The sequence below is a fragment of the Schistocerca cancellata genome, chromosome 10, assembly GCF_023864275.1.
Source record: "Schistocerca cancellata isolate TAMUIC-IGC-003103 chromosome 10, iqSchCanc2.1, whole genome shotgun sequence".
In the NCBI taxonomy this organism is placed as follows: domain Eukaryota; kingdom Metazoa; phylum Arthropoda; class Insecta; order Orthoptera; family Acrididae; genus Schistocerca; species Schistocerca cancellata.
In genome coordinates this window covers 203,849,230-203,865,587 of record NC_064635.1, presented here as the reverse complement: position 1 = coordinate 203,865,587, position 16,358 = coordinate 203,849,230, and the positions used below count along the sequence as shown (strand labels likewise).

General features: G+C 46.9%; 1 non-coding gene across 1 annotated transcript; it reads left to right on the top strand.

Moving 5' to 3' along the window:
- Nucleotides 1–15,819: 15,819 nt before the first annotated feature.
- On the top strand, nucleotides 15,820–15,894 carry Trnap-cgg (transfer RNA proline (anticodon CGG)). The gene has a single exon. It is a non-coding gene; the product is annotated as a tRNA-Pro (tRNA).
- Nucleotides 15,895–16,358: the final 464 nt, after the last annotated feature.

Sequence of the window (16,358 nt, the reverse complement as noted above, 5' to 3'; positions counted from 1 at the left end):
GCCACTAATGCTGCTGAGTCGGGGGGTCGGTAAAAGGAGCCAATTATTAACCTGGCTCGGTTGTTGAGTGTAACCTCCACCCATAATAATTCACAGGAACTATCCACTTCTACTTCACTACAGGATAAACTACTACTAACAGCGACGAACACTCCACCACCGGTTGCATGCAATCTATCCTTTCCAAACACCGTCTGTACCTTTGTAAAAATTTCGGTAGAATTTATCTCTGGCTTCAGCCAGCTTTCTGTACCTATAACGATTTCAGCTTCGGTGCTTTCTATCAGCGCTTGAAGTTCCGGTACTTTACCAACGCAGCTTCGACAGTTTACAATTACAATACCGATTGCTGCTTGGTCCCTGCATGTCCTGACTTTGCCCCGCACCCGTTGAGGCTGTTGCCCTTTCTGTACTTGCCCGAGGCCATCTAACCTAAAAAAACCGCCCAGCCCACGCCACCCAACCCCTGCTACCCGTGTAGCCGCTTGTTGCGTGTAGTGGACTCCTGACCTATCCAGCGGAACCCGAAACCCCACCACCCTATGGCGCAAGTCGAGGAATCTGCAGCCCACACGGTCGCAGAACCGTCTCAGCCTCTAATTCAGACCCTCCACTCGGCTCTGTACCACGCTCCTTACACCAAGTGAGCCGTCGTTTGACATTTACCGACGTGATGTGCGGCTTAGGTGTAGCCGCTCGACCATGAAATCCAAGTTTTCTCACCTCCCGCCTAAATATCACAGTACTTGCAGTGGATCTGGATAGATGTCTGCCTATTACACATTACGACCCTCTTCAACTGTTGGCGGTCTCTGTCGGTCAACAGACGAGGTCGGCCTGTACGCCTTTTTGCTGTACGTGTCCCTTCACGTTACGACTTCACTATCACATCGGAAACAGTTGACCTAGGGATGTTTATGAGTGTGGAAATCTCGCGTAGAGACATACGACACAAGTGGAACCCAATCACCTCAACACGTTCGAAGTCCGTGAGTTCCATGGAGCACCCCATACTGTTCTCGCACGATGCTAATAACTACTGAGATCGCTGATATGGAGTACCTTGCAGTATGTGGCAGCACAATGCACCTAATAATGAGAAACGTATGTTTTTGCGGCTGTCCGGATACTTTTGATCACATACATACGTCAGAAAGTGATTATTGTAGTCAACCCTTTGTTTCCCCGTACAAGTTACCACCTAAGCTTCCCTCCAGGAGCAAATTGACCGTTCCTTCATCTCTCAGAATGTGTCCAGTTACACTATCCTTTCTTTCATTCAGGTTGTGCAACGTATTTCTTTTTTCTCCACTTCTATTCGGCACCTCCCATATTACCAGACTGTACTGGAGATCAATGCCTCCGAATTTTTTATGTGAAAACTCTTAAAGCTTTTTAAGTTAATCAAGCCGGCGTCTGACTCACCCCAAAGCTCCTCTGATCGATTGAGGTCGCAACAGTACGCAGGTCACTCCATCTCAGGATTGTCACTGTCCACAAATATTGCCTCACAGATGCTGCATTGTCATGCTGAATCAATCATCTATTCAAATCTCTATCTCCCTCTACAGTTTGTGCTCTCTACAGCTCCCTCTAGTACCATGGAAGTCATTCCCTCATGTCTTAACAGATATCCTATCATTCTGTCCCTTCTCCTTATCAGTGGTTTCCACACATTCCTTTCGTGTCCGATTCTGCGCAGAACCTCCTCTTTCCTTCCTTTATCGATCCACCTAACTATCAACATTTTTCTGTAGCACATCTGAAATGCTTAGATTCTCTTTTGTTGCAGTTTTCCCACAGTCCATTTTTTTATTACCGTACACTAAACGTACTTTCTCAGAAATTTCTCCCTCAAATTAAGACTTACGTTTGATACTAGTAGACTTTCCTTAGTCAGAAATGCCCCCTTAGCATTGCAGTCTGCTTTTGACGCCCTTCTTGCTCCGTTCGTTATTGGTTATTTTGCTGAGTAGTAATAGAATTCCTTAACTTCATCTACTTCATGACGATAAATCCTGATGTTAACTTTCTCGCTATTCTCATTTCTGCTACTTCTCATTACTTTCGTCTTTCTTCGATTTACCCTCAGTCCATGTCCTGTACTCATTAGTCTGTTCCATTGAGAAGGTCATATAATTCCTCTTGAATTTCACTCAGGATAGTAATGTGATCAACGAATCGTCTCATTGATATCCTTTCACCTTGAATTTTAAATCCACTCGTGAATCTTTCTTTTATTTCCATCATTGCTTCTTCGATGTATAGGTTCAACAGTAGGAGTGAAAGACTGCGTCCCTGTGTTACATCGTTTTAATCCGACCACTTCGTTCTTGGTTGTCCAGTCTTATTATTCCCTCCTGGCTCTTGTACATACTGTACATTCCCGTCTCTCTCTCAGGATTTCGAACTTCTTGCACCATTTCACATCGTCGAACGGTTTTTCCAGGTCGACAGATCCCTTATTTTTCTTTAGTTTTGCTCCCATCACCAACCACAATGTCCGGATTGCCTCTCTGGTGCTTTACCTTTCCTAAACACAACCTGATCATCACCTATAACATCCTCAATCGTCTTGTCCATTATTCTGAAGTGGGACTGATGGTAGTACTCTGGAACTCACGAGTTATTCCTTCCGCTTATTTAATGTTTTTTTTACAACGGCTGTCCGTAATACTCGACGGTCACCGTCCGTCAGTACAGGAGGTCGACCTGGTATTGGTTGATCTGTGGCTGCATCTTCGCCTTCCCGCTTCACAGTCCAATCACTAAGAGTCGACTTGGGACTTTTAGAAGGGTTAAAATGTCCTCAATCGATACGTTAATCAGGTGATATCCCAAGACTAGTCCCGTTCGCAGCTACCGACACGTCAGCTCGCCTGACAGAACCATTCTGCCGCTTGTGCTTCTCTACTGACAACACAGTATTCGTTGCCTCTTCTTACACTGAAGAGCTAAAGAAACTGCTACACCTGCCTTATATCGTGTAGGCCCCTGCGAGCACGCAGAAGTGCCGCAATACGACGTAGATTAGACTAATTCCTGAAGTAGTGCTGGAGGGAACTGACACCATGAACCCTGCAGGGCTGTCCATAAATCCCTGAGAATAAGAGGGGTGGAGATCTCTTCTGAACACCTCGTTTCAAGAAATCCCATATACGCTCAGTAATGTTCATGTGTGGGCAGTTTTCTGGCCAGCGGAAGTTTTTCAGTTCAGAAGAGAGTTCCTGGAGCCACTCTGTAGCAATTCTGGACGTGTGTGGTGTCGCATTGTCCTGCTGGAACCACCCAAGTTCGCCGGAACGCACAATAGACACGAACATAAGCAGGTGATCAGACAGGATGCTTACGTACGTTTCACATTTCACAGTCGTATCTAGACGTGTCAGGGACCCCATATAACTCCAACAGCACACGCTCCACGCCATTGCTTGAACAGCCCCTGTTGACATGCACGGCCCATGAATTCATGAGGCTGTCTCCATACCCGTTCACGTTTATCCGCTCCATACAATTTGAAATGAGACTCGTTCGAGCAGGTAACATGTTTCCAGTAATCAATAGTCCAGTGTCGATATTGACGGGTCCAGGCGAGGTGTAAGGCTTTTTTCCTTGCAGTCATCAAGGGTACACGAATGACCCTTCGGCTCCGAAAGCCCATATCGTCGAATGGTTCGCATGCTGACACTTGTTGATGGCCCAGCACTGAAATCTGTCGCAATTTGCGGAAGGTTGCACTTTTGTCGCGTTGAACGGTTCTCTTCAGTCGTCGGTCCCGTTCTTGGAGGATCTTTTATCGGCCGCAGCGATGTCGGAGATTTGATGTTTTTCCGGATTCCTGATATTCACGGTATACTCGTGAAACGGTTGTAAGGGAAAATCCCCATTTCATCGCTATCTCGAACGTGCTGTGTCCCATCGCCTGTGCGCCGACTATAACACCACGTTCAAACTCATTTAAATCTGGATAACCTGTCATTGTAGCAGCTGTAACCGATCTAACAACTGCGCCAAACACTTGCCTTATATGGGCGTTGCCGACCGCGTCGCCGTATTCTGCCTGATTACATATTTCTGTATTTGAATACGCATGCCTATACCAATTTCTTTGGCGGTTCCATTTATATCGGCGACCGAGCCACCTAGCGGTCAGATAGATGTGTCCGGATAGTTTTGATCATAAAGTACACCGTGCCTTTTCGTTCTGTTTCGCTGAGCTACCGCTGCAATTACGTCCTGCGTGGATCGGCCTTCACACAGTAGGTATGAGTCTTCGTCGCCCGGGACAGAAACACAGTGTGCTACAAAGCTGGAGGCGACTAGATGGTTTCCGTAACGGACTGGGCGCCGTGTATGGGATAATTTACAGCCGGGTGTGTTCCTACGCCTTGTTCCCTCGCGGAACGCATTTGCTCCATCTGTTGCACTCCTGGGAACAAATGCGGAGCATAGTGCGAGCGCAAAGTGCTTTCTCTCTGTTATGAAGGTATTACTTGTCACAGCCGTCTGCGTATTACTGTTTCTTGTTTCCATGTATCCACGTTAATAAACTCAACAGCAGACGTACCGTCGTGACCTGACGTGTTCTCTGCAAGCAGCAGCACAGTGCGTGTGGGAGGGTACATTGACCACTTGCAGCATTTCCGTCCCTTCCTAATATACACGCAGCTGTTGCGCAGGATTAACGAGTTTACGTGCACCTACACAAACGCACTGCTCAAAAAAGTCACCACGGGGACACAACGCTGAGCCATAATAATGCAGGGTAATTCAAAATGAAACGGGGCGGAAAGAACGTATTCCTGCGACTTCAGTAATGACCTTATTTGAGAAATACACATAGAGAAGGAGAGGTTATCTCTCACCGTGCGTATTTGACCGCTTGACCGCTTGACTTTCGATGTTTTATGCCAGTACTTTTAAATGAAAAATAGCTTTCTAAGAATTTTTATTCATTAAAGACAGCAATACAAGATATGCAAATGTTGCTTTGTAATATGTAACGTATTTAAATTCTTGCCCTTTAGTCCTTTGTTTAAAATACAAAAAAGTAAGATAATTAAATTCTTGTCCTTTTAGTCTGTTGCGTTTTCCATTAATTGTTTCTCCTGACTTCGACAAAGTCGCTGGATAACAGAAATGGTTTTGTGGACATTACACGCAAATACTAGTAGCTTTTACCCAATATTCTAATACACAAACAGGCTTGTGTATTACAGGTTTTTCAAAATACTGACGATGGACAATGTTGTAATCACTGGCTAACACTGCTGATCGATGCTTCTGTTTCAGGAGTTATTCTTAGTGGTGATGCGATGATAGCAGCATATTCTTTCTGAAGTAACTGTGCAGCGTTGTCTGGCTCTTGAAGTGTCCTTAAACCAAGTTTTCAAATCTACGGTCTAATAATCTCGCAAGCATATTAAGAGTCCATGTGTTAAATGGTTTCGGTCTTTCATTGACTGATTTAATCAAGGAATCCAGAACACTTCGTCCTTGATTAGGAATAAATACACTCCTGGAAATTGAAATAAGAACACCGTGAATTCATTGTCCCAGGAAGGGGAAACTTTATTGACACATTCCTGGGGTCAGATACATCACATGATCACACTGACAGAACCACAGGCACATAGACACAGGCAACAGAGCATGCACAATGTCGGCACTAGTACAGTGTATATTCACCTTTCGCAGCAATGCAGGCTGCTATTCTCCCATGGAGACGATCGTAGAGATGCTAGATGTAGTCCTGTGGAACGGCTTGCCATGCCATTTCCACCTGGCGCCTCAGTTGGACCAGCGTTCGTGCTGGACGTGCAGACCGCGTGAGACGACGCTTCATCCAGTCCCAAACATGCTCAATGGGGGACAGATCCGGAGATCTTGCTGGCCAGGGTAGTTGACTTACACCTTCTAGAGCACGTTGGGTGGCACGGGATACATGCGGACGTGCATTGTCCTGTTGGAACAGCAAGTTCCCTTGCCGGTCTAGGAATGGTAGAACGATGGGTTCGATGACGGTTTGGATGTACCGTGCACTATTCAGTGTCCCCTCGACGATCACCAGTGGTGTACGGTCAGTGTAGGAGATCGCTCCCCACACCATGATGCCGGGTGTTGGCCCTGTGTGCCTCGGTCGTATGCAGTCCTGATTGTGGCGCTCACCTGCACGGCGCCAAACACGCATACGACCGTCATTGGCACCAAGGCAGAAGCGACTCTCATCGCTGAAGACGACACGTCTCCATTCGTCCCTCCATTCACGCCTGTCGCGACACCACTGGAGGCGGGCTGCACGATGTTGGGGCGTGAGCGGAAGACGGCCTAACGGTGTGCGGGACCGTAGCCCAGCTTCATGGAGACGGTTGCGAATGGTCCTCGCCGATACCCCAGGAGCAACACCGTCCCTAATTTGCTGAGAAGTGGCGGTGCGGTCCCCTACGGCACTGCGTAGGATCCTACGGTCTTGGCGTGCATCCGTGCGTCGCTGCGGTCCGGTCCCAGGTCGACGGGCACGTACACCTTCCGCCGACCACTTGCGACAACATCGAAGTACTGTGGAGACCTCACGCCCCACGTGTTGAGCAATTCGGCGGTACGTCCACCCGGCCTCCCGCATGCCCACTATACGCCCTCGCTCAAAGTCCGTCAACTGCACATACGGTTCACGTCCACGCTGTCGCGGCATGCTACCAGTGTTAAAGACTGCGATGGAGCTCCGTATGCCACGGCAAACTGGCTGACACTGACGGCGGCGGTGCACAAATGCTGCGCAGCTAGCGCCATTCGACGGCCAACACCGCGGTTCCTGGTGTGTCCGCTGTGCCGTGCGTGTGATCATTGCTTGTACAGCCCTCTCGCAGTGTCCGGAGCAAGTATGGTGGGTCTGACACACCGGTGTCAATGTGTTCTTTTTTCCATTTCCAGGAGTGTATAAACAACCTCAGGTACGTGGATGATACGATCCTATTGGCAGAAAGTGAAGAAGAATTGAGAACACTCTTGCTGACGGTGAAAGACGAAAGTGAAAAGGCCGGTCTTAGGCTGAATGTGAAGAAAACGAAAATTGTGGCAACTACACCTACCAATTCGTGGGGTATAGCAGGAGAAACCGTGGAGGTAGTGACCACATTCAGTTATCTCGGTTCCCAGATCTCTGCTGATGGCGACTGCAGCCATGAAATCCGGAGACGCCTGTTGCTTGGTAGACAGGCGATGTCAAACCTTGACAAGGTTATAAGGTCCAGGGATATAACACTAGCAACAAAGATCCGTATTGTGAGGGCTATGGTCTTTCCAGTTGCGATGTCTGGATGTGAGACCTGAACCATTAGAAAGTCTGAACGGCGAAGAATTGTCTCCTTCGAATTGTGGTGTTGGAGGAAACTTCTTAGAGTTCCATGGACTGCAAAGAGAACCAACAGATCAATATTGGTGCAAATAAAACCAGGTTTCTCCCTGGAAGGTCTAATGTTAAAACAAAAGCTCACCTACTTTGGACACACAATGCGAAGGCATGCCTCGCTGGAAAAAAACATTAATGCTAGGGAAGATTGAAGGAACTAGAAGAAGAGGACGTCAGAGGATGAGATGGATCGATGGCATAACAGAAGCAATGTGTTCCAACCTGGAAAGTCTACGGGAGAAAGTGCAAGACAGGAAAAAGTGGCGTGATTTGGTTCATGGGGTCACGAAGAGCCGGAACCAACTAAACGAATAGAGAGAGAGAGAGAGAGAGAGAGAGAGTGTACCATCTGCAGTAAAGAATATAAACATTCAGGGAATACAGCTAATTAAACAGATGACTTAAAAAGAAAGCATGATGAAAAACTAGAGAACAATTTATTAGTAATAGAACTGAAGGACGAGAGATCAACCAGTGATCTAGATCAAGTGCAAGAGGTGTAACCAAAAAAATAGAGAAGCACTATAAAAAATCATTTTAACAGAAGTCAGTTGTACGATTCCAGTTCAAAAGTTAAGAAAGAACGACGTCATGTCATTTGTGTTCTATTTGTGAACACTGCCAACGTTTATAAATCAATGTATAATTGCATTTTAACAGGCTAAATTTGTTTTCTTATTCAGTACTATAAATAAGTAACATATTTGAACGTGGATGTCTCTGTAAAGCGCTTTACCAAAACGTGTTACTGCGGGGCGTCATTTATAGCAGGCCGTCCAAGGTTTACTCTTGAGAGGTGCATTTCGAGTTTGTGTGATAACAGAGTAACAAGTGAGAAACGAACGCTAACCCCAAATACCGTCTGAACCAAAATTAATACAGCATCGCAAAATCAGCTAATCGTGGCGATATGATTACTGTGTTGTGGTCTTCTGAGTATATAAAGAACGTGCTTTGGTGCGCGATTTGTACAGAAGTGCTTGCTTTGTGTTAGTGATTCCGAACAGAATTAAAACTTCCGGTGCTTATGAAATGGCGTCAATATTAATGCATATCTCTTGCCACAAAAAAGGCTAACAATAGCTAGTTGGAAATACAGGCCATATTAACCGAATTAAAACTTTTCAATGGCAAAGAAAAACTCCCAACTACTGTGTAATTTAAGCTATTGTTACAACTTGCAATATGCCGCAGGTGAAAAATAGTTCAAGAACCTGACATTTTATCAAGGAAAAAATAAGGATATTTCTCAGTGCAACGTATGACGGAGCTACAGCCATTTGTTTGTATTTTAAGCTGTTGTATCGCAGCTATAGTCAAGTCGACGAAAAGCTATCAGGATCTGTCATGTGAGGATTTAGAGCGCCCCGGGTATATTATAGGAATACGTGATGACTGAAGGTGCCAGCAATGCTGTCTTTCCCTGCACCTTTCCTTACCCTTCATCAGTGTGCTCTTTATACCACTCCGTGCACTTTCCTCGGCGAACGGCGAAACTCCCAAGAAAACTTCTACAAGGTCCACAACTTTACGTCGACTGCATTAACATCACGAGTGGTGCCGACCTCAGCGATGTAGCAGTAGAGGGATGGCGCTATTACACTCCTGGAAATTGAAATACGAACACTGTGAATTCATTGTCCCAGGAAGGGGAAACTTTATTGACACATTCCTGGGGTCAGATACATCACATGATCACACTGACAGAACCACAGGCACATAGACACAGGCAACAGAGCATGCACAATGTCGGCACTAGTACAGTGTATATCCACCTTTCGCAGCAATGCAGGCTGCTATTCTCCCATGGAGACGATCGTAGAGATGCTGGATGTAGTCCTGTGGAACGGCTTGCCATGCCATTTCCACCTGGCGCCTCAGTTGGACCAGCGTTCGTGCTGGACGTGCAGACCGCGTGAGACGACGCTTCATCCAGTCCCAAACATGCTCAATGGGGGACAGATCCGGAGATCTTGCTGGCCAGGGTAGTTGACTTGCACCTTCTAGAGCACGTTGGGTGGCACGGGATACATGCGGACGTGCATTGTCCTGTTGGAACAGCAAGTTCCCTTGCCGGTCTAGGAATGGTAGAACGATGGGTTCGATGACGGTTTGGATGTACCGTGCACTATTCAGTGTACCCTCGACGATCACCAGTGGTGTACGGCCAGTGTAGGAGATCGCTCCCTACACCATGATGCCGGGTGTTGGCCCTGTGTGCCTCGGTCGTATGCAGTCCTGATTGTGGCGCTCACCTGCACGGCGCCAAACACGCATACGACCATCATTGGCACCAAGGCAGAAGCGACTCTCATCGCTGAAGACGACACGTCTCCATTCGTCCCTCCATTCACGCCTGTCGCGACACCACTGGAGCCGGGCTGCACGATGTTGGGGCGTGAGCGGAAGACGGCCTAACGGTGTGCGGGACCGTAGCCCAGCTTCATGGAGACGGTTGCGAATGGTCCTCGCCGATACCCCAGGAACAACAGTGTCCCTAATTTGCTGGGAAGTGGCGGTGCGGTCCCCTACTGCACTGCGTAGGGTCCTACGGTCTTGGCGTGCATCCGTGCGTCGCTGCGGTCCGGTCCCAGGTCGACGGGCACGTGCACCTTCCGCCGACCACTGGCGACAACATCGATGTACTGTGGAGACCTCACGCCCCACGTGTTGAGCAATTCGGCGGTACGTCCACCCGGCCTCCCGCATGCCCACTATACGCCCTCGCTCAAAGTCCGTCAACTGCACATACGGTTCACGTCCACGCTGTCGCGGCATGCTACCAGTGTTAAAGACTGCGATGGAGCTCCGTATGCCACGGCAAACTGGCTGACACTGACGGCGGCGGTGCACAAATGCTGCGCAGCTAGCGCCATTCGACGGCCAACACCGCGGTTCCTGGTATGTCCGCTGTGCCGTGCGTGTGATCATTGCTTGTACAGCCCTCTCGCAGTGTCCGGAGCAAGTATGGTGGGTCTGACACACCGGTGTCAATGTGTTCTTTTTTCCATTTCCAGGAGTGTATTTTAATTCCTGTTTCTCCTTCATCTAGCCTCGCATTCCTCATAGCATGTTCTGCATACAGATTGAATAAGTACGGTGACAGTATGCAGCCTTGCCGGACCCCTTTCTGAATCTTTATCCATTTCGTTGTTCCATACATAGTTCTCATCAGATGAATGAGGTGATCTGGTACACCCATGTTTTCAGCACGTTCCATAATTTGTTGTGATCGACGCAGTCAAAGGCTTTGGCGTAGTCAATAAAGCAGAGGTACAGATCTCTCTGGAATTCTTTTGCTTTTTCCATAATCCACCGAATGTTAGCAATTTGATCTCTAGTTCCTCTTCCTTTCCTAAATCCAGCTTGTTCTTCTACACAAACTGAATAGCTGGTCGTTGTGGCCGAGGGGTTATAGGCGCTCAGGTCTGGAACCGCGCGACCGCTACGGTCGCAGGTTTGAGTCCTGCCTCGGGAATGGATGTGTGTGATGTCCTTAGGTTAGTTAGGTTTAAGTAGTTCTACGTTCTAGGCGACTGATGACCTCAGATATTGTCGCATAGTGCTCAGAGCAATTCGAACCATTTGAACAAACTGAATAATATCTCTCACTTTCTTGAAAAAATTCCACACACATCATTGATTTTTGCGATTCATTTTTAAAACAATAACAAAAATGTTTATACACTTGTCTCACACCTCACACACAAAGCAGTCTTCGGCCAATAGAAACTATCGGTGGTGCACGAAATTGATTGTTTCATGTCGGCACCATTCGGAACACTTCGTGGCGACTGTGTTTTTTGTCTCACTGCTGCCAACCACAGCGATTCAACAACTGTGGCACAATGGTTCCTTAACGAAGAACAATCCTGTGGTTGTGTGGCGTTTAAGTAACGAAATTAATGAAGAAGAAACGTTGTTGACACAGTGAGGTCATCTCCTGCGATATACCGGATAGACAGAAGTTTTAGGAGCAGCATTCTTCCTCTTGACTCTCGAAAAATTATTGATCAGATCTCAATATGATGTGAACTCAAAATATAAAAAAATAAAAATAATGGTGAATTCTGCTATCCACGAATATAGCAGATGCAATTAAACAAATAGAAATCTTAGCAAAGCATGCAGCTAAATTCGGTCTACAGATACCACAAGAAAAAATTAAACTTACTCACGAGCAAAGGGCTAATAGATGAGCTCGAGAAGAAGCAAAGAGTAATTCTGAGAAACATTCTTGGTGGACACAAAAAAATTTGTGAATGGGTAAAGATGAGCAATGACAAGATCACCAATTTATTAAACCAAAAAATGGTTCAAATGGCTCTGAGCTCTATGGGACTTAACTGCTGAGGTCATCAGTCCCCTAGGAGTTAGAACTACTTAAACCTAACCTAACCTAAGGACATCACACATATCCATGCCCGAAGCAGGATTCGAACCTGCGACAGTAGCGGTCGCGCGGTTCCAGATTGAAGCGCCTAGAACCGCTCGGCCACTCCGGCCGGCTTATTAAACCAGTCACAACAGAAATGAGAAAGAGAAGGCTGATGTTCTTTGGTCATCTGGTGGGAATGGATGATGGCAGATTAACTAAGAAAATCTTCAATATAATTCAACAGAGGAAAACACCCAACTCTTGGATGCAAGGAATAAAGAAAGACGTCGGTGAACTTCTACTTACAGACGTGGACGCAATGAATAGGGACAAGTACAGAAAGGCAATGACTGAATTGAAGGTTTTTCAGGAGGCTCCAAAACCGAAGACCCACAGGAAAATAACAGCTGAACATCTGGCAAAAATGGCAGCAGGCAGAAGAGCAGCCCGACAGAAGAGAAAGAAAAAAGTGAACATGAAATTGAATATGTAACGCGGTCCTTAGTTGGCCAATTCGTGTAAATAAATAAATAAGTGGTGAGCTAATTCACCCGCTTCACAAATTTCAAACAAGGGGTTTAATCATTAATGGGTAAGAGCTTAAGAAATATCTACAGGGTTAGGTGTTTTACAAAAACATTCCCGGACTTTCATCGTCAACTATGGCAAGAAGAGGTTAGTTTTGTCTCACATTCATCCAAACAATCAATTATTAATAGGTACTGCAGTACTGTGAAAGCTGATAGTATGAAAATGCAGCTGTACATTTTAATGATTATGTCCAGCCACCACACAAATAAAGAACTTTTTAGTCGACGTGTTGTACTAGTACTGTATTCGGTTTTACGGGAAGTGGAGCATCCTTGAGGGGACATGCTCAAAAATGGTTCAAATGGCTCCGAGCACTATGGGACTTAACATCTGTGGTCATCAGTCCCCTAGAACTTAGAACTACTTAAACCTAACTAACCTAAGGACATCACACTACACCCAGTCATCATGAGGCAGAAAAAATCCCTGACCCCGCCTGGAATCGAACCCGAGAACCCGGGCGTGGGAAGCGAGAACGCTACCGCACGACCACGAGCTGCAGACGAGGGGACATGCTCCACTAATCGAACACAACACAGATAACCAACGTATGGACGATATTTGCGCTTCCACAAAAGCGAAAGTAACGCAGGGATTTTACGATTGCGTCGATGTTTTGTGTTTTCGAGTCGCCTTATACATGCACAATTCAAAACAGTTGTAACCTCAAGGTGGACTCAGAAATAGAAGAAGACAATAGCGGGTGCGTTTCAGTAATAACGATAATTATCAAACTTATTTTAAAATGCATTATGCAGTAAATCACGAACACCTAACAAATCATTTAAATGTCAATTTTTCCTCCACTGACTGCGCTGTATTACAACAGCCTGATTTACATTTGTACTCCTTGCTACAAGCAAGTATGCACGCACATTTGAAGATGAACATCTGTATAACGCGCATTCATCAATCCGTGTTATTTACGTGGCTAATTTTTACCATCAGCATGTGATCGGTACGAGATGCCCCCGACCGTCGGCTCTCATCACTGGAAGACAAACAAAAAAATTCCCTCCCACACGTCCCCTCCCTCAGGGCTGCCAGCCTATTAACAACATACAGCACAGGCTGGTAAAGCCGCCACAATATTTGACGTCGACTACATACCGACATGCAATCTACTTGCCCTCTACACTCCACACGCCACGGAGGTAATAGGATCCAGCAATTTTCGCGAGTCTATTAGAGGAATTCATTACAAACGATATAACATCGATAATTTAACCAGACTACCGATAGTGACGACTGACTAGGCGCTATCGATTGATCAATAGTTTATCGGTGGTTAAGTAACACTAGGTGGAGCTCTCTTCTGAACAGCACGTTGCAAGGCATCCCAGATATGCCAATAATATTATAATATTTATGGTAAGGACTATGGAACCAAACTACTGAGGTCATCGGTCCCTAGGCTTACGCACTACTTAATCTAACTTAAACTAACTCACGCTTAGGACCACACACACACACCCATGCCCGAGGGAGGATTCGAACCTCCGACGAGGGAAGCCATGCGAACCGTAACAAGACGCTCCAGACCGCACGGTTACCCCACGCGGCGGCAGATATGCTCAATAATGTTAATATCTAGAGAATTTGGTGACCAGTGGAAGTGTTCACTCTGAAGAGTGTTCCTGCAGCCACTGTGTAACAATGACGCAGTGAAGTGAAGCCATTCCCCAAGTCTGTCGGACCCCGCAATGCACACCAATGGATGCACTTGACCAGACAGGATGCTTACGTACGTGTGACCTCTCAGAGTCGTATATACACGTATCAGGAGTCCCATATCACTCCAGCTGTACACGCCCCACACCATTACAAAGCGTCCACCGACCTGAACAGTCCCCTGCTGATATACATGGTCCGTGGATTGATGACGTTGTCTCTATACGCGAACACATCCATCCGCTCGCTACCTTTTGAAATGAGACTCGTCCGACCAGGCAACATGTTTCCAGTGGCGAACAGTGCAGTGTCGGTGTTGACGGGCCCAGGCGAGGCATAAGGCTTTGCACCGTGCAGTCATCAAGGGTACACGAGGTGGCCTTCGGCTCCGAAAGCCCACATCGATGATATTCCGTTGAATCGTTCGTTCGCTGACATTGATGGCCCATCATTGAAACCTGCACCACTTTGCGGAGGAGTTGCAGTTCTATCACGCTGGACGATACTCTTCAGTCGTCGTTGGTCCCGTTCTTGCTGGATCTTTTTCCGGCCGCAGCGATGTCTGAGATTTGATGTTTTACCGTATTCCTGATATTCATGGTACGTTCGTGAAATGGTTTTACACAAAGATCGCCACTTCATCGCTACCTCGTAGATACTCGGTCCCACTTTGAATCTGATTTAAATCTTGGTAACCTGCCATTGCAGCAGCAGTAACCGATCTAACAACTGCACCGGAGGCTTGTTGTCTTGCCACGCGGAGTGGCCGCGAGGTTTGAAGCGCCATGTCACGTAATGCATGGCCCCTCCCTTCGGAGGTTCGAGTCCTCCCTCGGGCATGGGTGTGTGTCTTGTTCTTAGCATAAATTAATTTAAGTTAGTTTAAGTAGTGTGTAAGTCTAGGGTCCGATGACCTGAGCAGTTTGGTCCCATAGGAACTTCCCAACACCGCAGCGCTGTATTCTGCCTGTTGACGTATCTCGATATTTGGATACGCATGCCTATAACAGATTCTTTGCCGCTTCATTGTTTAATATTCCAGGTACATAGAGTGGTATATGAGGATACAGCTTGCAAAATATTTTGCGAACAGAGTTAGTAACAAAGGAGTAATAAATTAAAATGCCATGTCGGATGCCAAAATTTTGATGCATGAGCAGCGAAAATGTAGGAAGCGATAAACTTCTTTCCTTTCATTATGTCGTGGGTTTGTCAGCGGGAGAAGGTTCCATAAAGGTTTGAAATTATTGGTAATGTTTGTTGGAAGTCACTAAGTGCTCTCATTCCCAACTACTTGGTGAACAGAGTCTAGGTATGAAACTTCCTGGCAGATTAAAACTGTGTGCCCGACCGTACTCGAACTCGGGACCTTTGCCTTACGCGGGCAAGTGCTCTACCAACTGAGCTACCGAAGCACGACTCACGCCCGGTACTCACAGCTTTACTTCTGCCAGTATCTCGTCTCCTACCTTCCAAACTTTACAGAAGCTCTTCTGCGAACCTTGCAGAACTAGCACTCCTGAAAGAAAGGATATTGCGGAGACATGGCTTAGCCACAGCCTGGGGGATGTTTCCAGAATGAGATTTCCACTCTGCAGCGGAGTGTGCGCTGATATGAAACTTCCTGGTAGATTAAAACTGTGTGCCCGACCGAGACTCGAACTCGGGACCTTTGGCTTCTGCAAGGTTCGCAGGAGAGCTTCTGTAAAGTTTGGAAGGTAGGAGACGAGGTACTGGCAGAAGTAAAGCTGTGAGTACCGGGCGTGAGTCGTGCTTCGGTAGCTCAGTTGGTAGAGCACTTGCCCGCGGAAGGCAAAGGTCCCGAGTTCGAGTCTCGGTCGGGCACACAGTTTTAATCTTCCAGGAACTTTCATATCAGCGCACACTCCGCTGCAGAGTGAAAATCTCATTCTGGAGAGTCTAGGTATTTTTTCGCGCAGTGAGGTAAGGTGCCCCAGCATACGCTGAGGTAACAGAATTCGTGGTATAGCTTCTAACACCGTGTCGGACCACCTTTGTCCGTCGTACAGCAGCAACTCGGCGTGGCATGGCGTCAAACAGCCGTTGGATGTCCCATGCAGAAGTATTGCGTCATGCTGCATCTCTAGCCGTCCACAATTGCGGAAGTGTCGGCGATGCAGGATTTTGTGCATGAACTGATCTTTCGATTATGTCGGCGGATCTAGGTGGCAAGATCATTCGCTCTTATGGTCCAGAATTAATTGTGGCGCTGTGAGATGGGACATTGTCATCCATAAAGATTCCTTAGTTCTTTAGGGACATGAACCGCATGTGATCTCCAAGTAGCCG